General features: G+C 40.7%; 1 long non-coding RNA gene across 1 annotated transcript in view; it reads left to right on the forward strand.

Moving 5' to 3' along the window:
* The first annotated feature begins 5798 nt into the window (after positions 1-5798).
* The window catches only part of LOC111743678, a 502800-nt gene continuing 488646 nt past the window's right edge, over positions 5799-19952 (forward strand). Inside the window, exons 1-2 of the long non-coding RNA XR_002781828.1 lie at positions 5799-6305; positions 6947-7031. This is a non-coding gene — a long non-coding RNA (uncharacterized LOC111743678). The remainder of the gene's footprint in view (positions 6306-6946; positions 7032-19952) is intronic.

Raw genomic sequence — 19952 nt, forward strand, 5'->3', positions numbered from 1 at the left:
TGTGTGCACGCACGCTCAAAGTCAGCTATTAATTTAATCCTCATTTTGTGCAAGTAATCTGTCTTTTCTTTCATGTTCCTCTGATGATCATTGATTATCAATTATGCCTTTAATATTTAGCATTTTCCTTGCAGTGTACCTAGATGTTGATTTATTTATTCTGCTTGAGACTTGTGTTTCTTAATCTGAAGGTTTTTTGCTTTGACTCCTCTGCTTAAAACGACCAATACCCTTCCCTCTTCTCTCCCACTCTTAGCTGATGGCTGTTTTCATTTCACCGAGAAAAGAGAAACAGTCAGAAGATAATGTTCTCATCTTTCCACTGTCAAATTTCCTAGTTCCCATATATTCTGTACCAGTATATCCTGTCTTCTCTCCCCTTACAATGAAAGAACCGTTTGGACTTTGTCTGGGGCCAGTCTCTTCACTTGTTTCCTTGATCCCCATTCCCTCTTGCCTATTCAAAACCATTTCTTATGTAACTGTCCTCTCTCTTTCCTGTACCATCCATTTCTGTATCTGTTGGTTCATTCCTATCAGGTACAAATATGCTTTAACAGTCTCATGTAGCCAGTCTTCGTTCTCAAAGCGTTTACAATTTAATTTTACGTATAGGGGCAGAGGTTGATATTTCTCACAACGTTTCTATATGTTCCTCCACATTTCCCATCCTCAATTTGAATGAGGTCAATATCACTAATTCTTGCCAATTCTTAACTCTTCTAAAACAGGTAAGAGTGTAGGGCATCTCCACGGGCTGATCTTTCTCTCAACCTTCCTTTCGGTCTCTCTCCCCCTCCTTCCCTCTTACCCCTCCCCCCATTTTCTTATGCATTACCTGGAAGCAAAGGATTCTGAATAGAATTGGGTCCCTCAATCAGTTCTTAGCTAAGAGCATTGCTACAGGGCCACCCAGTTCATACCGGATGGTGATTTAAGTAAGAAATACAACTTCGTCAAGCTACTGAAATTTGGGAGTTTATTTGCTCCTGAAGCTTAGTTTAGCCTATGATGATGAAAAAAGAATAAGAAGATAATTACAAAACAATTAGTGCTACTTTAAACTCAGGGTGCCAGGGAGACACAGAGGAGGATACGTGACACAACTGTAAAAGTTAGAGAATGCTTTCTAGAGGAATCAAAGTCTAACACGAGATTTCAGAAATTGACAGGCATTATTGTGTCCCCACATAGTTCTTAGCACATGGTCATTCAAAAATGCTTTCTGAATGAATCAATCAATTCTTTCAACTTTCAGAATAGAGGTATGTTACTAGCCATGTCTGCAAAGGATTTCTGATTAATCGAACCTTGAATATATGACATTGTGTCTGGGCCGGTCTTAGAGGGTAGGAAGACAACACTGTGTGTTCCAGTTGTGGATTGATGACCAGAAATGAAAACCCGTGTCCCAGCCTGCCTCACACCATGGCATTGGTGTGGTGTTAGCCCATCGGCCCCTTCTCCTTGGCATTTATGTACTTGTAGCCTGACGGTATTTATATTTCACAGATAATTCCAGGAGGCTTCTCAAAAACAGAGGAAGGTAACTGAAAGCAAAACCAGGAGAGAGAACAAAGGTGTTTGCTTGCCTGTGGGAGACTCACAAGGCCACAGGCTGGGGGCGGAGTGGGTAGGGAGAGAGAGTGAGCCTGCAAGCGAATGACCCAGTGACAGCAGCGACCAAATGATTCTGGTAACCTGGGGGTAAACACCTGAAAGGAAACAGCTGCTGGGGAAGGAACATTTTCATTTTGGTTGGAAAACCCTGCAAAGAGATCTTAAACATATTCAGCATCTTCAGTCTTAGCACAGTGGTAGAACCTGGTCATCACATTAAGACACCGAAGGTCATTTATACAAATTTGTCAATTCTTCTGCAAAAGAAACGAATAATTTATTTAAAAGAAGTAAGCTTCAGAGCTGTGTTTCAACACTCAAGGGGACAAAGTGAGTGCTCTTTTAATTGCTTTGTATGTTTTCCCTGATGGAGGTTAAATACTCATATAATCAAGCCAAATCCATTTTCTTTTTCCTGAAGAGAAGTGCTCTCTAGCTAAGCAATGACAGATAGTATTAGGTGTAACGTGCTCTGCAAGGGTTGCCATGGTAAGAGTTCATCTGTTTTTCTTTTCTCCCATTTTTCCATAAATAACAGAGTGGAAGAGTACAGAAAGTCTGTGTGGAAAAGATGTCTGGGGCTAGAGTGTTACGCAGTTCTTTGCCATGCAGGAGAGTCAGTGGGTTTCATGTTAAATGAATTTCATACTAAAAAGCTTTCTCTTTCTCTCTCTTTCTGTTTTGGGTAGGTGGCCTGATTTTCAATATTAGACAATTCTCAGAATCACTACCAACACCGACTGGCGGATTTAATTGATTGAATGAAGCGGCAATGTGGGGGGTGTGTGTGTCTGTGTGTGTCTGTGTGTGCGTGTGTGTGCGCACGCGTGCGCAGTAGCAGTTCACAGTAGCAGTTCACACCTTGTAAATGCCAACTCTGTCTTAATTATATCAGATTTAGTAGTCATCTGATTTTTCAGTGGGATTTCAAACACAGCTCTGCGTTTCCTTTCTAGGAAGGAAAAGTCAGTCACTTGCACGCCTACTGAAAATTTCTAATGTATTTTCATGGAATTCGTAAGCAATTCTCTCTTTTGGAGCAGGTCACTTTGAATTGACATAAAAACTTTTTCCCCCCTCGGAACAGAGCAACCTTTGATGTTCATCGTAGCAAATGCTCATTTAGTGCCTATTCTGTGCTCTGGAATGTTCCGGAGTTGGGGGCAGTGCAGAGATAATTAGGATGTGGTCCTTGTTGTCCTGTTCTTCCGGCTTGTTTTCAGAACATTCGTCTTGGGTCTGGAAGGTTTTCTTTGCAGGCTGGAGAGGTGGTGTCCTGGGGGCAGAGGCCTGAATGTGTTTGTTGAGAACTATGTGGGTTGAGTCCTTAGGTCTGGGTTTCCTCTATGGGATAAGCATGATGCACTTGGCTATCGAAAATCAGAGGGGTGGGTGGAAGGGCTACTGTTCCCACTCAGTCCGTCCTCAGTATTTCCCTGGGGGCCACAGCAACCACAGGGCTGAAGTCGGAGCCATTAGGAGAGGCCTGTGGCCACAGTTGTTTTGTGTCTAGCTGAGGGGCTTACACTACCTTTTAAGCTAGAGCAGCTCTGGAGTCTCTGCTCAATCCCATGATTTCTTCTGGGCCTTTTGGACTTTCGAGCAGTTGTCATTGAATTGGGATGACACGGTGCCTCTGTGTGTGTATCCTGACACAGTCATTTACTCTGGATCTTCAAGGTCTTGGCTGAAGAAGGGCCAGTTACTTGGCCAATCACATGGAAATGATTAGAATATCACTGTACCTCAAAATATGGCATACATGATTGTTATTTAATAAACTTTAAAAAATAGTTTTGATTTTATTTTTATGTAATAGGAAATATATTAGCCAGTACATCAAATCTACAATAGAGGTTAAAGTAAATAATGCCATGATAAATAATTTAAAGAAAAAAAAGTAGATGCATTTAAATAATAAATATTAAGTATAAATGATTTATCATGTATTAGTCAGGAAGGACTAGCTGTGGTAACAAATAACTTCTGAGTCTCAGAGCTTTAATTTAATCATGTTCTTCCATGCATGTCAAAATCCAGTGTGAGCTGGTATCATTGCTCGGCTCCATGTAGTCATAGAAGCCCCAGTCTCTTTCAGCTCGTTGCTCTAAGTCCTCCATTAGATCATCTGAATATGCTTAGGAGATGTGGTGATAGGGAGAGCTTGGAGGCTGCGTAGGGAGTTATAATGGGCTGGGTCTGGAGATGCAGGTTAGGTTATCACACCACATTCCCTTGGCCAGGTTTCAGTCACTTGGCCACAAAACTTGAAGGGAGGCCAGAAACTGTTCTAGTTACTAGATGGTTTGGTAAACAACAAATTTCTCATCCTCATCAATTTAACAAAGTTATAAAGGTTCAACACAAATGACTGGCTGATGCTTGGAAGAGGAAAAGAATCAGCTTTGGAGATTTTGGTTTTGCTTTTTTAGTCATAACACTGTTTTTTGTTTTTTTTTTTTAAGACTCAACACTGCCATTTATTAGTGAGGGGGTCATAGGCACTTGACTCAATTCTTCTGGGGCTCAAAGGCCCTTTGTGCAGAGTGAGGAAATCCATCTCAAGTGTTTTTGGGAGATCGTTGGGAGCTCACACGTGTTTAGCATCATACACAATACTTGGCATGCAGTAGATGTTCACCATAGGTTAATTCCCTTCCCTCACTATCCTTTTCCTCAGATTTCCCTTTCAAATTTGGGGAGACACCTTTGTCACAGAGGCAACCTTGTCAGAATTAAAGTGATAAAATACTTCGCCCCCCAGGGAGAAGGGGGGTCTTCTCTTTTTCTGTTCTGGCATGCTTTCAACCTCAGTATCTTATTTTAAATTGTGCACACATTGTAAAAAATTTTAAATCATCAGCTATGTATATATTTTTAAAAATTTACAAACCAATCACATTTGATCTAGATAGATTAAATCAAAAGTAATTAAGATTTCATAATAAAACCTTATCTACAGTGGCCCCAAATAACATTTTTGTATGTTGGAAAACCTTGTTTTTAGCCATGGTTATTTGGTTGGAGCTTTCTAAGATGGCCTTTTCTTTTGACATTTAGTTAGGACAATGATGAGACATAAAGTCACGTAAAGGAGGCAGTTGTCCTTGAATTTTCCCTTCGACCCAAGGCAAGAACTTTTGAAGCCATTTCAGATTTATAGGGTTAAGTTTCATATTCATTTGCACATTTTCTTATTCATTCAGTCATCAAATTCCCTTAGCCTATTGAAAAGTTCCGACTGCAACTTATAAAGATCTCATCCTAAATTAAATTCTAAAACTAATGAAACTTAACAATCTATAAGAGGAACCAAAAAATAGTCTTCCCTCAATAAGCACAAGGAATTTCCATTTTATTATGAATGGTGAAAGTCTATGAATAATGGGTGGGAAATGAGTCACAGCACAAGCCCTAGTCATTTATGCCATACATTTTCCCCACCGAGACGTCTGTTGGGGAATTTGACCTCCCTTAGGACAGAAATCTAATAGGTGACAGTAGGAGCTAGTCAGATGCAGCTCCCCCAAGATTTCAGAGTTAGTTTAAAATTTCCAATGGACTGAGAAATCATGAAAATGTGTGTGAATGGTAATAAAAATTGCCGTTTATTTGGCACTTGCTATGTACTGGACTCCGAGGTAGTGTTTTGCAGTTGATGGAGGTGAGGTTTCAACTCTAGCTGGGTGACTCCAAAAATCCTATGTTTTTCTGGCTCCAGAAGCAGCAAGACAAAGGACCTCGAGTCCTTTGAAATCACAGAGAGATTCACAGTAGTGTTCTGCCCACGTACTGCGAGACCCTAGAAAATTAATTATTCCCTCTAGGCCTTCTATCCTTTTCTAAAATGATTAAGAACACTCGGAAAAGTATAGTTTTCCTATCTATGTAGGTTATTATTCCAAGTACAGGTTCATTTGGGGCTCTAGACAAACCGAATGGCTGAATGGTCTTTACAGGTAGACCATCTGGCTCAGATCTATTTCCTCTACTTTAATGAACCAGGTTAAATGTTAGCGAGGCTGGATGCCGTTTGGAATCCATTACATTTCATTCCAAGAGTTATAGATTAATCTAACCTAACATCTTCTGAGCACATACAGTAGGCAAAAACTCATTCCAGTGTTTCACTGGAGCCACAAATATAATTTCTTGTGGTCTCGGTCAGCAGGAAATTCTTTATTACAGGTGACAGAAACTTAATAATAGGAAATGATTGGCTTCCCTAACTGAAGTCAAAGGGTGTTCATCCAAGTGGTCAGTGCTGTAAGGAGTGGGTTTCTCTCCACCTCTCAGCTCTACTTTCCTTTGAGTTGGGTGTCCTCGTGGGTCAGATGTTGGGCGTCTTGTCTTATAGCTCTGGATTCATCGCCATCTAGTTTAACAACTCTAGTGTAAAAGGAAATTTTCCTTCTGGGTAATTCTTTACTAATCCCAGATGTCATTCTCATCGTCCTGGATTGGGTCACAAGCCTACCTCTGAATCAGTCCCTAAAATGAGAGACTACTACATTCTCCTTGACCTGAACTAGGTACTCTTGTACCCGTTTTGTGGCCAAGGAGTGGCATCAGCAGCTACACCAGAAGAGGTATCGAGAAGAAGAGGTCGTTCCTTAAAGGGACATGAATTGAAGCAGAAAATTGGATGGCCCCAATAGGGAGCATTTGACTGGACCATGAAGGAGGTAAAGTGTTTGGACATAGAGAAAGCGGGGATGGGATGCATTTCAGATGGCAAATTTGGTCTGAGCATGATGGTGGTTAATTTTCTGTGTCATCTTGGCTGGGCTAAGGGATGCCCAGATTGCTGGTAAAACATTATTTCTGGGTGTGTCTGTGTGGGTGTTTTGGGGGGAGATGAGCATTCGAATCTGTAGACCAAGAAGTTCTCTCTCACCAATGGGGTGGGCATCATTCGATCTATTGGGGACCAAATAGAACACGAAGGTAGAGAAAGAATTCTCTTTCTGTTGGAACTGGGAAATCCATATTCTCTTGCCTCCAGACACTGGTTCTTGGGCTTTCGGACTAAGACAGAGTTACTTCACCACATCACCACCTGTCCTGGTTTTCCAGTTGGCAGACAGCAGACCGTAGGCCTTCTTGGCATTTATAATCATGTGAGCCAGTTCCTATAAAAATCTCCTCCTATTGATTCTTTTTTTTTTTCCTGGAGAACCCTCACTAATACAATGAGGAATGATACAGATATAGGACATTTAGTCTTTTAGTATGACTGGAGACATAGATTGCATAAGGAAGTTCAGTGGGTGGTAGGGTAGGGCCATATAATGGATTTTTTTTTTTTTTTTGGATTGCAAACAAGAACGTGAATTTCATTTTCTGGCAATGGGAAGGCTCTGATCACTTCTGGGAATGGACACATGAAGTAAGACATTCCTCACTACATGGTGAGTCCCTTCAGAGCCAGAAGGAATCCTTTTTTCCCAACTTCTTTCGCAGTACAACACAGAGTACCTAGTATATAGCTGGGTCTCATTAAATATGACTTGAAAGGACATCAATTTTATCATCAAATGTCTAATGATAGTTGACACCATTGGGTGCTTCTATATATCAGACACCATGATAAGTGCTTTATAGGTATCTCATGAGTCATCACAGAAACCGTGTGATGGAAGTGTTATACATATTCATTTTATAGATGAGGACTGTGACACTTACAAAGGTCAGGTGATAGAACAAGGACTTCAACTGAGGTTCTGTGTATTCAACTCACATACTCACCCATCACAGCAACCTGACTCCATGTAATTTGTGTAACACCTGAAAGAATGCAAAGAGTTTCCCATACATACACTGTGTTACTCAGGCCTCACTATATTCCCATGAGGTAGGTGTTATTATAATTTCCATTTTATGGCTGATAAAATAAAATCCAGAGAGAAGTAACTCAACCAGAATCGCAGAGCCAGTAAATTGAGGTGCTTGATTTGCATTCAACAGCTCTGTGTCTGAAATCTGTTCACTTTCCCTAACACCAGTTAGCTTCCTAGCAGCTGCCAGGCCATGGTAGGGAAGATGATCTATAAGGTTCTCTGTGCGTGTGCCAACCCTAACATTCAGATATTCTAATCTTCCAGCAAAAAATTAAATGTGCATAGACCTCATCTCAGCTCTTTCACATATTATAAAATGTGAGGCAGGCAGGCTAAAATGTAAAGGCCACTGGAATAAGATCATGATTTTAGTTGATGTATCACTGTTTAAATTTCATGAAAAGAGATCTCGGTTAGCTTTCTTTGTATCATTTTTCTCTTTCATGCAAATATCTACAAATTCTCTGCACTAAAGACCCTTGTACCTTCTACTGAACGTCGAGTGTGAATTGGCCATTCCATGAGAGTGCTGACTTTTCCACTGGGGCCACTTGGCAAAGTGGACTGCCTTGTCAACCACTCTCGAGCTTGTAATTCAGCTCAACATACGAAACATATGACATATTCAAAGCATCTCGTAGGATCAAACCCCTGTACAAATTGGGGTGGAGATGATGACTTATTATTGTTTCATTTGACTCTGAAAAGTCAAAAGAGAACAGGATATTTTTTGCACGTGGTGCATATGCTGGTAGGGTGGCATCCAGTGAGGTGATAACAAGTGACAGTTACCGTGATTAAAAAATAAAATCAAACCCTAACATCAATTGAAGGCTTGTTATGTTCTAGGCACTACGCGAAGCAGTATATGTGGGAATCTGCCTTTTAGCTGGGACACTTGACTTGCTTTTGTCTTTAGGTTGTAAGTCTCCTTTTTCTGGGAGAGAGGACTTTGGTGGGTCTTTTAATTCTATTGACATAAGACAAACCCACATCTATTATTCTTGACAAGGACCCAACTGACAGTGAAATTATCCAAATGCAGATGCTGCTGATGGCAGTATTAAGTGATTTGTTTACTAATTTACATTTGATGTACATTTTTTTTTTCTCCTTGAAAATCATGTAAGGTTTTTTTCCCCCAAAATTTTGGTTTAAATTTTTCTATGTCTAAACATTATTTTTTGTTTAAAGAAAACATTTGCGTGTTTTCTTGTCAAAGCATTTGCTCCTAGGAGATGAAAAGTGGGGGGCAGACTACACGCGAGGGATGTGCTGGCTTCATTTTTTCCTCACCCAGCATTGGAGGAAAGACTGAGAAAAAGAGTTGGGATCAGCTTGGGATAGCACAGCACAATCCTGGCAGGACCACTGGCGTCTGACATGCAAAGGTGACTGACTTTAAATAAAAAAGCATTTTTTGGAATAGACCGTTAGCTCATGGTGAATGCCAAGACCCTGGGACCAAATCACATCTTGTGGGTGGGGATAGAGTTTCCAGGGACGGGAAAGGCTATTGTCCCTACCAACAGTCATGAGAAGAGTTTAGTTCCAGTCCAGGGTACGAGATGGGACTTAAATAAAGTGCAGGGAGGTAGACATTCATATGTCTTCTTTCTCCTCTTTCTCTCTGGGGCTGGAAGGACAAGAGGGCTTAGTGATCGGGTGGGCCTAGAGTTAAATTTAGGGGGATGGACACTGATTCCAGGTTGGATGTATGCAGGGAATTATGTAAGAACTTCGGGACAGATCCAGGTTTGAATAGCCACTTCCACTGAAAGAATAGCTGCTTCTAGGTAGCCATTAAGGAAGTAACTCAGGGCAGGCCAATGACTCCTCTCTAAGCCATGGTGGGCTAAGACCCCAATATAGAACAGCTGTCTCTCCAAGAGAGAAAAATTGACAGATCAGTTGACAGAGGTTGCAGCCTGCTAGCAAGATGAACAGGGTGGAGAATAATAATAACAAGGATATAAACAAACATTTGTTGAACATTCATTGAGTACGTACTGTGTTTCATTCACTATATTATGCCATAGCTTCAAGCACAAATGACTCCTAGTCTGTGAGATAGTCACACTCTGAAAGGCAGTGGGGAACTGAGACTAAATATGGGAACAGCAGATTCACACCTTCCTTCTCACCAAGAGAGAGCTACCAATTATTGAAAGTAGAACTTCACATCTTGTTGAACCGTTATTCCATCTCTTGCTTTCTTTATATTTCTATCTCTGGGCAAGAGATTATAACTGAATTCATGTAAGTTAAATGTGGATGTTGGCTACTATCTTTGCATTATCTCATTTAATCTTTATAACAATCTTACAAGGTAGATAGGTAGCAGCTATTATTTTCCTCATACCTGCAGAAACAAGATAGTGAGGTTGAGAAACTTTCCCAAAGTCATATGGAGACAAGTGGGTATCTGGCACTTAGGCCCAGCGAGGATAGAGGTAGAAATAACAGCAATATAGAGGCACAAGCTTCATGTCCCTTTGCTCATGTCCGGGGCCATAATTCATTTTCAGAGTTTCATGATCTCTTGATGGACCTATTGTAAAGCCCACCAATTTTTATGTTTTACAGTCTAAATTCTGTCGCCTGTTCATCATATTTTCTTTCCTGTCTTGTTCATCCTCTACTATAAACTGAATTTTTGTGTTCTTCCAAAATTCCTATGTTTAAACCGATTCTCCAAGGTGACGGTATGAGGAGGTAGCGCCTATGGAGGTTGTTTACGTCATAGGGGCAGAGCTCTCATGAATGAGATTAGTGTCTATATAAAAAAAGACTTCTGGGAGCAACCTTGCCGCTTCCAGCACATGAGTACACAGTGAGAAGACAACCATCTATGAACCAAGAAGAAGGCCTTCACCAGACATTGAATCTGCCGGGTCCTTGATCTTAGTCTTCCTAGCCTCCAGAACTGTGAGAAACACGTTTCTGTTATTATAAGTCACCCAGTCCATGGTACACTGTTATAGCAGGCAGAACGATGAAGACGACCTTCAAATGGCTCCCAGTTCATATTTATTTCTTATTATCCTAAAGCATTCGTTCCTTTTGCATCTCTTTGCCTTTGCATTTCTTGTCCTTTTTGCCGAGGGCATCCTTATCCTTCTAGTTGACACAAAAAGCACCTTATCTCTTAGAAATCAGACCAGCATTGTCTTCCAGAAAAAAAGTTTAGCATAGTCCTTAAAAGCATGGGCCCTGACTCTGCCACTTAGCATCTTTGGTTTAGTTTTAGTCTCATTTCTAAAGTGTAGCCAGCCGTGCTAGCTGCGTCATAGGATTATTGTAAGTATTAAATATGAATATAAATAGCATAGATCCTGACATAGAGTGCTGAACGAATGTTGTTACTTTAGTTCTCCATGAAGATGTCCCTGATTCTTCAAGTACAATTAATCACCTTCTCAGATGGGTTGTAAAGTGGACATTATTCATATCTCTATTATAGAATTTATTTTCTTACCTTATAATTATCTGTTTAAAAATCCCTTCTTGTACTACCTATCTCCTGTAAGTAACAGGATAAAAGCCTTCTGCCTCAAACTCTACCTTTTGAGAGCTCTAGGCTCTAACAATTGAGATCAGAAAAAGTCCTAGAAAGCAGACCCCAAGAATCTGTTTTGGAGCTGGGTTACTTTTGTATCGATGGCAATATGAGACCTATACTGATGGTAATTACTTGAGTAACAACCTTGGCATGCAGTGGCATTACAATTACTGACGTTTTCACCTACGATTAGTTGAGATTAGGTGCAAGGAGTAGGTGAAACATTATTTTATACAAAGTCTCTGCCAAATAAACAGTATTAGGAAAACGATGATTATGAGAATATTGGAGTGGATTAATTGCATTGCAATCCCTGGCAAAAGAAAATGATACACAGCGCAGGAAACTGCTTACTTGAAGCATGCTGTGAAAGTCAGAGGGGCTTTAGGGCTGCTTTGAAGAGCAGTGAGGTATCCCTGGAGATGATGTGAGGCTCTACCCTGCAACAGGGCCTCACACTGCTGTCCTGTTCTCCTCAAGATCTGCCTCCGTCACCACTCAGTTCCCCAAGACCAATATCCGGGGTCAGATCTGAGCACTCTCTGTCTGACTGAGGAAGTACTGTCTCAGCCCCAGGGCGAAGTAGCTTACACCCGAATGAATTTCAGAACCGGACTAATACGCACTGTTAAGAACTGGGGACCATTCCTGAGAATGGAATCTGAGGGTGTTGGAGCAGGCAGAGTAGACTCTAAGGCTGGTAGGGGAGAATATTTTTTATGTCAGGGCAATCATGACTCTAGATTCATCTTGTGGAGAGGGTATCTGGGTTTTCTGGATGGCACGTCAAATTCGAACACTAAGATGAAGGTGCTAGAACCTCCCTGGAAGCATCTCAAGGAATGGCTCAGAAGGCTTAAGTAGGTGGGGACGTTTAAATGTCTTTACTATGTAAGACATAGATGGTACCAGCTGACGGTCCCCAGGAGTGCCCAGGAATGCACTGGTGAGGGGTGCACTGGCTTTTTCAATAGCTCAGTGGTGACCGTTTTGTATAGACTTGGTCTGACAGTGAGAAATGCTGCCACGAGACCGAGCTCTCCGACATGTGAACTATGGAGTTGGGGAATGGCAGAGTCACATGGCAGCATCATAGTATCAAAGCACCAGTCATAAGATGGAAATAATAATTATAATTGGCATCCAGGCCAGAGTGGCAGAGTGTCTTGTCCAACAGGAGTAGGTGGTGATAACTATTAAAAATTTTTTTTTATTTTTCAATTATAGTTGACATTCAATACTATTTTATATTAGTTTCAAGTGTACAGTATAGTGGTTAGACATTTATATAATTTACGAAATGATCCCCTCATTAGTTTAGTATCCACCTGGCACTATACATAGTTATTAAAATATTATTGACTGTGTTCCCTATGCTGTACTTTACATCCCTGGGACTATTTTGTAACTACCAGTTTGTACTTATTAATCCCTTTACCTTTTCCACTCAGCCTCTAACCTCCCTCCCATCTGGCAACTATCAGTTCTCTGTATCTATGAGTCTGTTTCTGTTTTATTTCTTTATTTTGTTCTTTAGATTCCACATATAAATGAGATCATATGGTATTTGTCTCTCTCTGTCTGACTTAATTCACTTAGCATAATACCTACTAGGTCCATCCGTGTTGTTCTTTTTTATGGCTGAGTAATATTCCATTATAAATCTGTATCATATTTTTTTATCCTGTAATCTATTGATGGGCATTTTGATTGCTTCTTTATCTTGGTCATTGTAAATAATGCTGCAATGAACATAGGGGTGCATATATCTTTTTGAATTTGTGTTTGGGATTTCTTCAGGTAAATACCCAGAAGTGCAATGGCTGGGTCATACAATAGTTCTATTTTTAATTTTTTTGAGAAACCTCCATACTGTTTTCCATAGTGGCTGCATCAATTTGCAATCCCACTAACGGTGTGCAAGGGTTTTCTTTTCTCCACATCCTCTCCAACACTTGTGGTTTGTTGATTTATTGATGATAATCATTCTGACATGTATGAGGTTGATAGCTCATTGTGGTTTTAATTTTCACTTCACTGCTGATTAGTGATGTGGAGCATCTTTCATAAATCTATTGGTCATCTGTATGTCCTCTTTAGAGTAATGTCTGTTCAGGTCCTCTGCCCATTTTTTAGTTGAATTATTTATTTTTTTGGTGTTCAACTGTATGAGTTCTTTATAAATTTCGGATATTAACTCCTTATTGGATATATCCCTAGTGAATATTATCTCACATTCAGCAGGTTGTCTTTTTATTTTGTTGATGGTTTCCTTTGCTGTACAAAACTTTTTTAGTTTAGTGTTGTGCCATTATAATCTGAGTTGGGCGAAGTGGTATTTCAGGGCATCACCAAGGTGGGGCAAGTGGAGTTCAGGTTAATGCAAAGTTAGATTTGGCACCAGTACTGAGCCTGAGGGCAGTCAGCAAAAGGCAGAGCACTAGGAAGTCATCTGCTGTGTGCCTGGGGCCCACCCACCCCTGAGAGTTGTCTAAGAAGGACTGCAGCACAGGTCAACCCTCACTGCCTTCTGTCAAAAGAGCCTCAGGCAGTGCTTGAGTTGGGTGGGGCAGGATCTTAGGGAATCACAAGGGAGGAGCAAGTGGAATTCACCTGGCCAATGCAGATTCAAATTTGGCCGTGTAAGGGGAAGGCTCAATACTGAAAGAGTGGCTCCCTCCCCCTATGTGGGAGGAGGAATCGATACAGGGACCACGGCAGCTGTTCCTTTAGCCCTTTCTCTGAAGCCATACAACTTGGTGTCTCCCTGTAAGTTCCTGGCATCTCCAGAGCCACTGTTCGAACCCAAGGTGAGTGCCAAGGAGCAAGAGAGTCTGTGCACAGGCCCTTTAAGAGGACACCTGGATTTTCAGCAGCCTGTTTCACCTGGTCAGATGGAATCCTTGCTGATTTCACAGCCAGATGTTGTGGGGGCTCCTCATCCCGGCACTGGTGTTCCCGGCTGGAGAGCCTGTTGCGGGGCTGGGACTCCTTGCTTCTCAGCGGGGAACCTCTGTAGCTGATATATTCTTCCCGATTCTCTACTGCTGCCATACGTGGGTGGGTGTGGGACCGGCCCGTTTCACCGGCCCCTCCTACCAGTCTTGACATGGCTTCTTTATATCCTTAGTTATAGGACTTCTGTTTAACTAGTTTTCAGGTGGTTCTTTAGGTTGCTTATTCTATAATTTAGTTGTAATTCTAATGTGGTCATGGAGTCAAGCACGGCATTTACTTACTCCACCATCTTGACTGGAACCCCTGGTGATAACTATTAAATTATGGTATTCCTTGAGAGGGTGGAGAGAAAGCGGGGGTGGGGGCGGGGGGAGAGGGAAAGGGTGGATGGGAGGGGTGAGAGAGACACAGAGAAAGAGAATTGTCAATTCAGGTATTTCTCAACTTGTGATTTTAAAGAAGTATGAGAGCCAGTGGTGAACAGGTTGACATCTGTTGTCCCAATGGGAAATCATGGGTCCTAACCCAGTTTCCAGATCCATATATCAGTTCATGAACCCAGAACCTACTAACAGAAGAAGATGTCAGATGTCTTTGATGAAGCTCTCTGAAAAAAGTAGTTTCTGTAGTCAACATACCTCTGGTTCTCCCCTGAAATGACCTGCGGATGTTTGGCAGTGTAACTGTGCACTGGGGAAAGTGAAAAACTCAGGCTTTTTGACAGCTGCTGGGTGAAGAGTATGGGCTGGTACTGATACTAGGAGTCCTCCAGCTAGGGTGGGTGCCAATAGAGACAGGGTGAAAGATAGAATTTGGGCCCACATTCTTCTTATTTCTGTAGTTATTATCCAGGACCCCAATGGCATAGATACTCTTAGCATCTGGTGTAAGTCCACACTGGTTCTCCAAACTGTGGCATAAAGAACATTAACTTAGAAAGGACTGAGTGGAAGCTCTTGCGGCCGACCTCCCCTATCTCTGGCCAAGACAGTTGCTCAGAAACAATATTGCCACTATCAAAGATTTGAAGGACACATAGGTGGTGGTTTTATCAGTATGGGCTCTTCAAACACCGGATAGACTGCATAGGATTACAATGGACTAGCATTAGCCTACCAAGGTGATGTTATAATCACGGCCACTGGGTATCTTACTGGAGCAGATCAAAACAGTTTCTAGCATTGGAACGTATATATTATGTTGGTAAATGCGTTATTTTTTGACCTCATAAGTTGGGGGCAGGGATCAAAAACATTTCACCGTCCTAGGGCAGAAAAGCAGTAACCACTCACCTGTTCTCCCAGGACTATGCTAATTCCCTTGCAGTCTGTAATAACATCACAGAGATCCCAGCTATCTTGACCTTCATTCATGTCAGACCTTCATACTGTACACTGTATTGATAATATCACATCACCAAATCATCTATCATAAGCTGAGGATTATCCAATACACCAAGCCCCATAAGGATGAGCAAAGCAGCAATTCATTGTAGGCTAGAAATGCTATATTCCGGATTGAGCTTCAGCTGATCCACGAAGCATGTGTAAATTACATGCTCAAGTAGCCTAGACTCACTCTCACATTGTACTGACATCTCTCACACCTGTGGCTGCTGGGGGAATTTCCTAGGACCAGCTGACAAAGGAAGAAAGGACCCAGGCTGATTCACAAATGAGTTGGCACAATATGGTAGCGCTGGTCGAAAAGGGACTACTGTTGTGTTATCGCATCACTTAGAGGTGGCACTAAAGGACAGTGGCGAAGAAAACTCCTTTTGTCGGGCTGAGCTTCACACACCTGGTCATTCATCAGGTGGGAGGGAGAAGCGGCCTGAGCTATACAGTGGTCCCCCTTATCTGTGGCTTCATTTCTGCATTTTCAGTTAGGGAAAATTCCAGAAGTAAACAATTCGTCAGTTTTAAATTGCACGCGATTGCGCGTAGTGATGAAATCTCGCGATGTCTACTCCCTCCCGCCTGAGACCTGAGTCATCCTTTATCCAGTGTTGCTGCTCTGTACGCTCCCACGCATTAGTCACTTCGTCGCCATCTTGGTCGTCAGGTCGCCGTTCCTGGGGCTGCAGCACCTGCGTCCAGGTTACCTTTATTTTGTTTAATAAGGGCCCTAAGCGCAGGCGTAGTGATACGGCAATTCAGAGAAGCCGTGAAGTCTTCCTTCATGTGAAGAGTACAGTACAAGAGACCAGGTTCGTATAACTTTTATTACAGTACGTTGTTGTTTTATTACAGTACGTTGTTATAACCGTTCTATTTTATTATTAGTTGTTGTTGTTAATCTCTTGCTGTGCCGAATTTATAAATTAAACTCTATCGTAGGTACGTATGTATAGGAAAAAACAGTATATGTAGGGTTCAGTACTATCCATGGCTTCAGGCAGCCACTGGGGGTCGTATCCTCGTGATAACCTACTGTGTGTGTATATATATATGTGTTTGTTTTGTTTCTCACCTAACTACCCTTGAACCATATTCAGTCTTTTGTTGTTGTTGCTAAGATGTGACTTTTAAATTAAAAGGAAACCAACCATATACGTTTCTCAGTTAAGATCATAGAGAAAATAAACCACAGGTGTTATTAAGTTAATTATGATTCGTTGTTGCTATACAGTACTTTAACTTTGTAAAAAAGAAAAAAAGACCAGCCTCTATGGACAGAGGAGGATCTCCAAGATCTATATTTAAAAGGAAAAAAGATAAGAAAAAAGGAAAAGTTCAGAATACTGTGAAGTCAAGATCCCTTTAGCATAAATAAAAAACAAATATTTGGCTATCCATGCACGTTAAGTGATTTAACTGTTTTAATATTTTTAAAGTGCTTCAAACTGTTCCTGGCTAATAGTAGATGCACTTATAAGTACTAGCTTATATTATTAGATCTACCATCATATATTATACTTCTATTTTAAGTATTTTAAGTGGTAATGGTTGTGGAGAGGGGAATGAGTATGAGTCATAGAGAAGTTTTTACTTTTGATTTTGTTCTTTTGTATATGGTTGTTTTTCTAATCAGATCTTTATGTTATACTTTCCCTCCTTTTTGTGTTTAAAGACATCAGGGCTTATTTGGGCAATGAGTTCATCAGCTATTTCTTGTTTTTTTTTTTTTTTTTTTTGAGACTTCTTTATTTAAAATTTTAAGAATAAAACTGGGCAATAACAAAAATGAAACAACGACAAAGAATTAAAAAGGAGGGAGAGATGATCCTAAATGTGAAATAAGTATGCTAAGGAGTAAAATCGTAGGTTTGTGGGTCAGATGGGTCCGGTTCTGCTCCTTTACTGTTGGTGGGAACTTGAGTTAATTCAGTTAATTTTTCTGTGAAATGGAAATAATGATTCCTACTCTACAGAATTATTGTGAGGATTAAATAAGATAGTCCTTTCAGTATACCAGGAAAAAAATATATATATACTAGCTCTCTCACACTAGTTTCTTCCACAATAAATTGTACGTGAGAGTAACAGATGAAATCTTTTGCATGCATGTTTGCAAGTTGGCTGTACTGTAGATGTATTGCTAGGAAGATGTGGCTTGTACAAATTAGAAATCACCAAGAAAATGGGGGAAATCTTAATATAAACATCTTTCCTTTTTTTTTTTTTGTTTGTCGGAAAGTCAAATGAAGAGAACAGAGAAGACATTTTAAACCCAGGGGGACATTTTAAGCCTGTGAATTGTCTAAAATTATAGTCCTGTCCTGCTTTCTCCCTTATGGAAGTACCTTTCTCTAGGTCCCTAGGTGTCTTTGTGCCATTCAGAGTAATTGGCTCATTAGGCGGCAGTGTTGCCCCTTATCCTGCACCCACATCCCTCCAGATAAGCTGGATGGGAGAAACAGAGCTCTATTCAGAGACTGCACAGCTGGCTCTCTTTTTTGTGTGTCTCTAAGTCGAAGAAGAGGACACAAAAGGATGTTTTCCCGAGTTAATTGGCAGGGCACTCATCCTGAACTGATGAGCCTGAAAGCCTTTCAATGGCATGATAATACTGCCCCCACGTGGTCAAACTTAGAAAGTCTCTACCAAATCAATCAAATTGATCAAATACTTAGTCTACAAAGGATGGAGGGAAACAATGGGCTCTTAAAGACATCTACAGTTGTGCAACTAGTGAGAACTACACTGATTATTTAGCTGGAACAGTTAGTTAATTAAGTCTTGCTTAGGGAGGATGAGTGTTCTTGATTTTGGAGCTAGCTGCTGATTCAATCGTGTGGCTATAGTTTTAAACCACATGTTCTTTGAGGTTTCTGCTCTGAAAAGTAAAGCTGAAAATCTCCTTACCTCCTGATATCATGGAGTTGAGGAAATAGAATAACACAGGCTTTAAATGCTTTGAAGTTCTAGATGTGATGGTGTCATAACATGTTTGGGAGCAAAGTGGAATTTGCCAGCAGGAAACATTGTCCCTTGAATGCTGTCACTTTTTAGGGGCGTAAGCTGAACCAAGTTTTTTTTAATCTCCTGAGCCCACACTTTCATTTTAAACTGGGCTACTGTGTAAACTCTTCCTTTTAAAACTGCTTTGCAAAGTATAAAATGCAATACTAATCTTAGCTTGCATAATTATTAACTATTTGAATAAAACATAAGAGCCCCTATAATGAAAAGTCCCCCTGATTCCACCTTGCTTACTAACTTTTTAGATGAAATAGGACAAGGCAGGTGTCCAGGGCTGAGGACGTCCAATTTCTCCTCTCTCGTATGTGGATAATAGTTTCACTTCACTCGTCTCCCTGCAAATCTCTGACACAAACCTTTTGGGAAGAAATTGCGAAGAGTGTGCTGAGCATGTAATATGCTTTTCCCTGCTATTCTGGTGACAAGTACTTCTTTCCTCCTATTAACTAGTAACAGGGTCTTTCACAGATCACAGATTCACTTAAAAGTAAATAAATAATCCCTAAGATTCATACTTTATTTACTATAAATTGTCACAGAGCCAGGAGCTAGAATCACCCATAGCGCTGAAGCATGTGAACCTGAATGTCTGTAGCTGGAGAATACAGTGTTAGTTTCCATGTGGCAGGTGGCAATTTGAATAAATGCTCTGCCTGCAGATCCTGTTGGTTTCATTGTGCCCTACCAAAATGCATTTGCTGAATAACTTGAATTAAGAGAGTGAATAATTTACAAATAAAACTCTTCATCCTCCCTCCAACATTACTAATAAGAGCAGTTCTGGTTTCCCTTACTCCATTCCTCTGTTAAAAGAATGTTCCACGTCAGAAAATACAGCTCTGTTCCAACTGGCGTTTACTGAGGTCACACTACACCGAATAGAACCTTTCTGGAGTCTAGTGTGACGAGGAGCCAGTCCACCTGTGCACATCTCACTCGCAGCCCTTCCCAGAATGGAGGGTCAGTGCAGCGGAAGTGGGGCATCTGTGTCCTGCCGGGCCCCTTCATGCAGTTTGGCTTTAAGAGAATAGAGAAAACATTTACACATACACACACATTTCTGGAAGAATACACTAAGACTTTAAAAGAGTTTAGCTCTGGGGAATGAGAATGTGAGTGGATAATTTTGGGAGGATTAGGGCTTCTGTTTCCATTTTTAGGTTTTAAATACTATGTTTCTTACAATGAGCATGTGGCATATCACTCTGTATTATAAAAAGATACCGTGTACATATTAAAAAGACCAGTGGAGTTCTGTATGTACTTAAGCAGAGAGCTTAAGTATGCCAAGGCGTTGTCAAGGAAAAGAAGTTGCAGAATAATACATACAGCGATATTTATATTATATAATGTATGCCTGTGTACATTTAGAAAACTATAAAAGTCTATGATAACAATATAGCTAAAAATTATCTGTAAGGTTTTCAGGTGAAGAAAACATATACAGTACTTAAAAACTTTTCTTCCATTTTCTCATTTTTTTATTGGATTTTTATACCAAACATGCATTTGCAGGTTAATTACATAATTGAAAAAATTTTTTTGAAC

Source organism: Pteropus vampyrus, unplaced genomic scaffold (genome assembly GCF_000151845.1).
Source record: "Pteropus vampyrus isolate Shadow unplaced genomic scaffold, Pvam_2.0 Scaffold5, whole genome shotgun sequence".
NCBI classification, from domain to species: domain Eukaryota; kingdom Metazoa; phylum Chordata; class Mammalia; order Chiroptera; family Pteropodidae; genus Pteropus; species Pteropus vampyrus.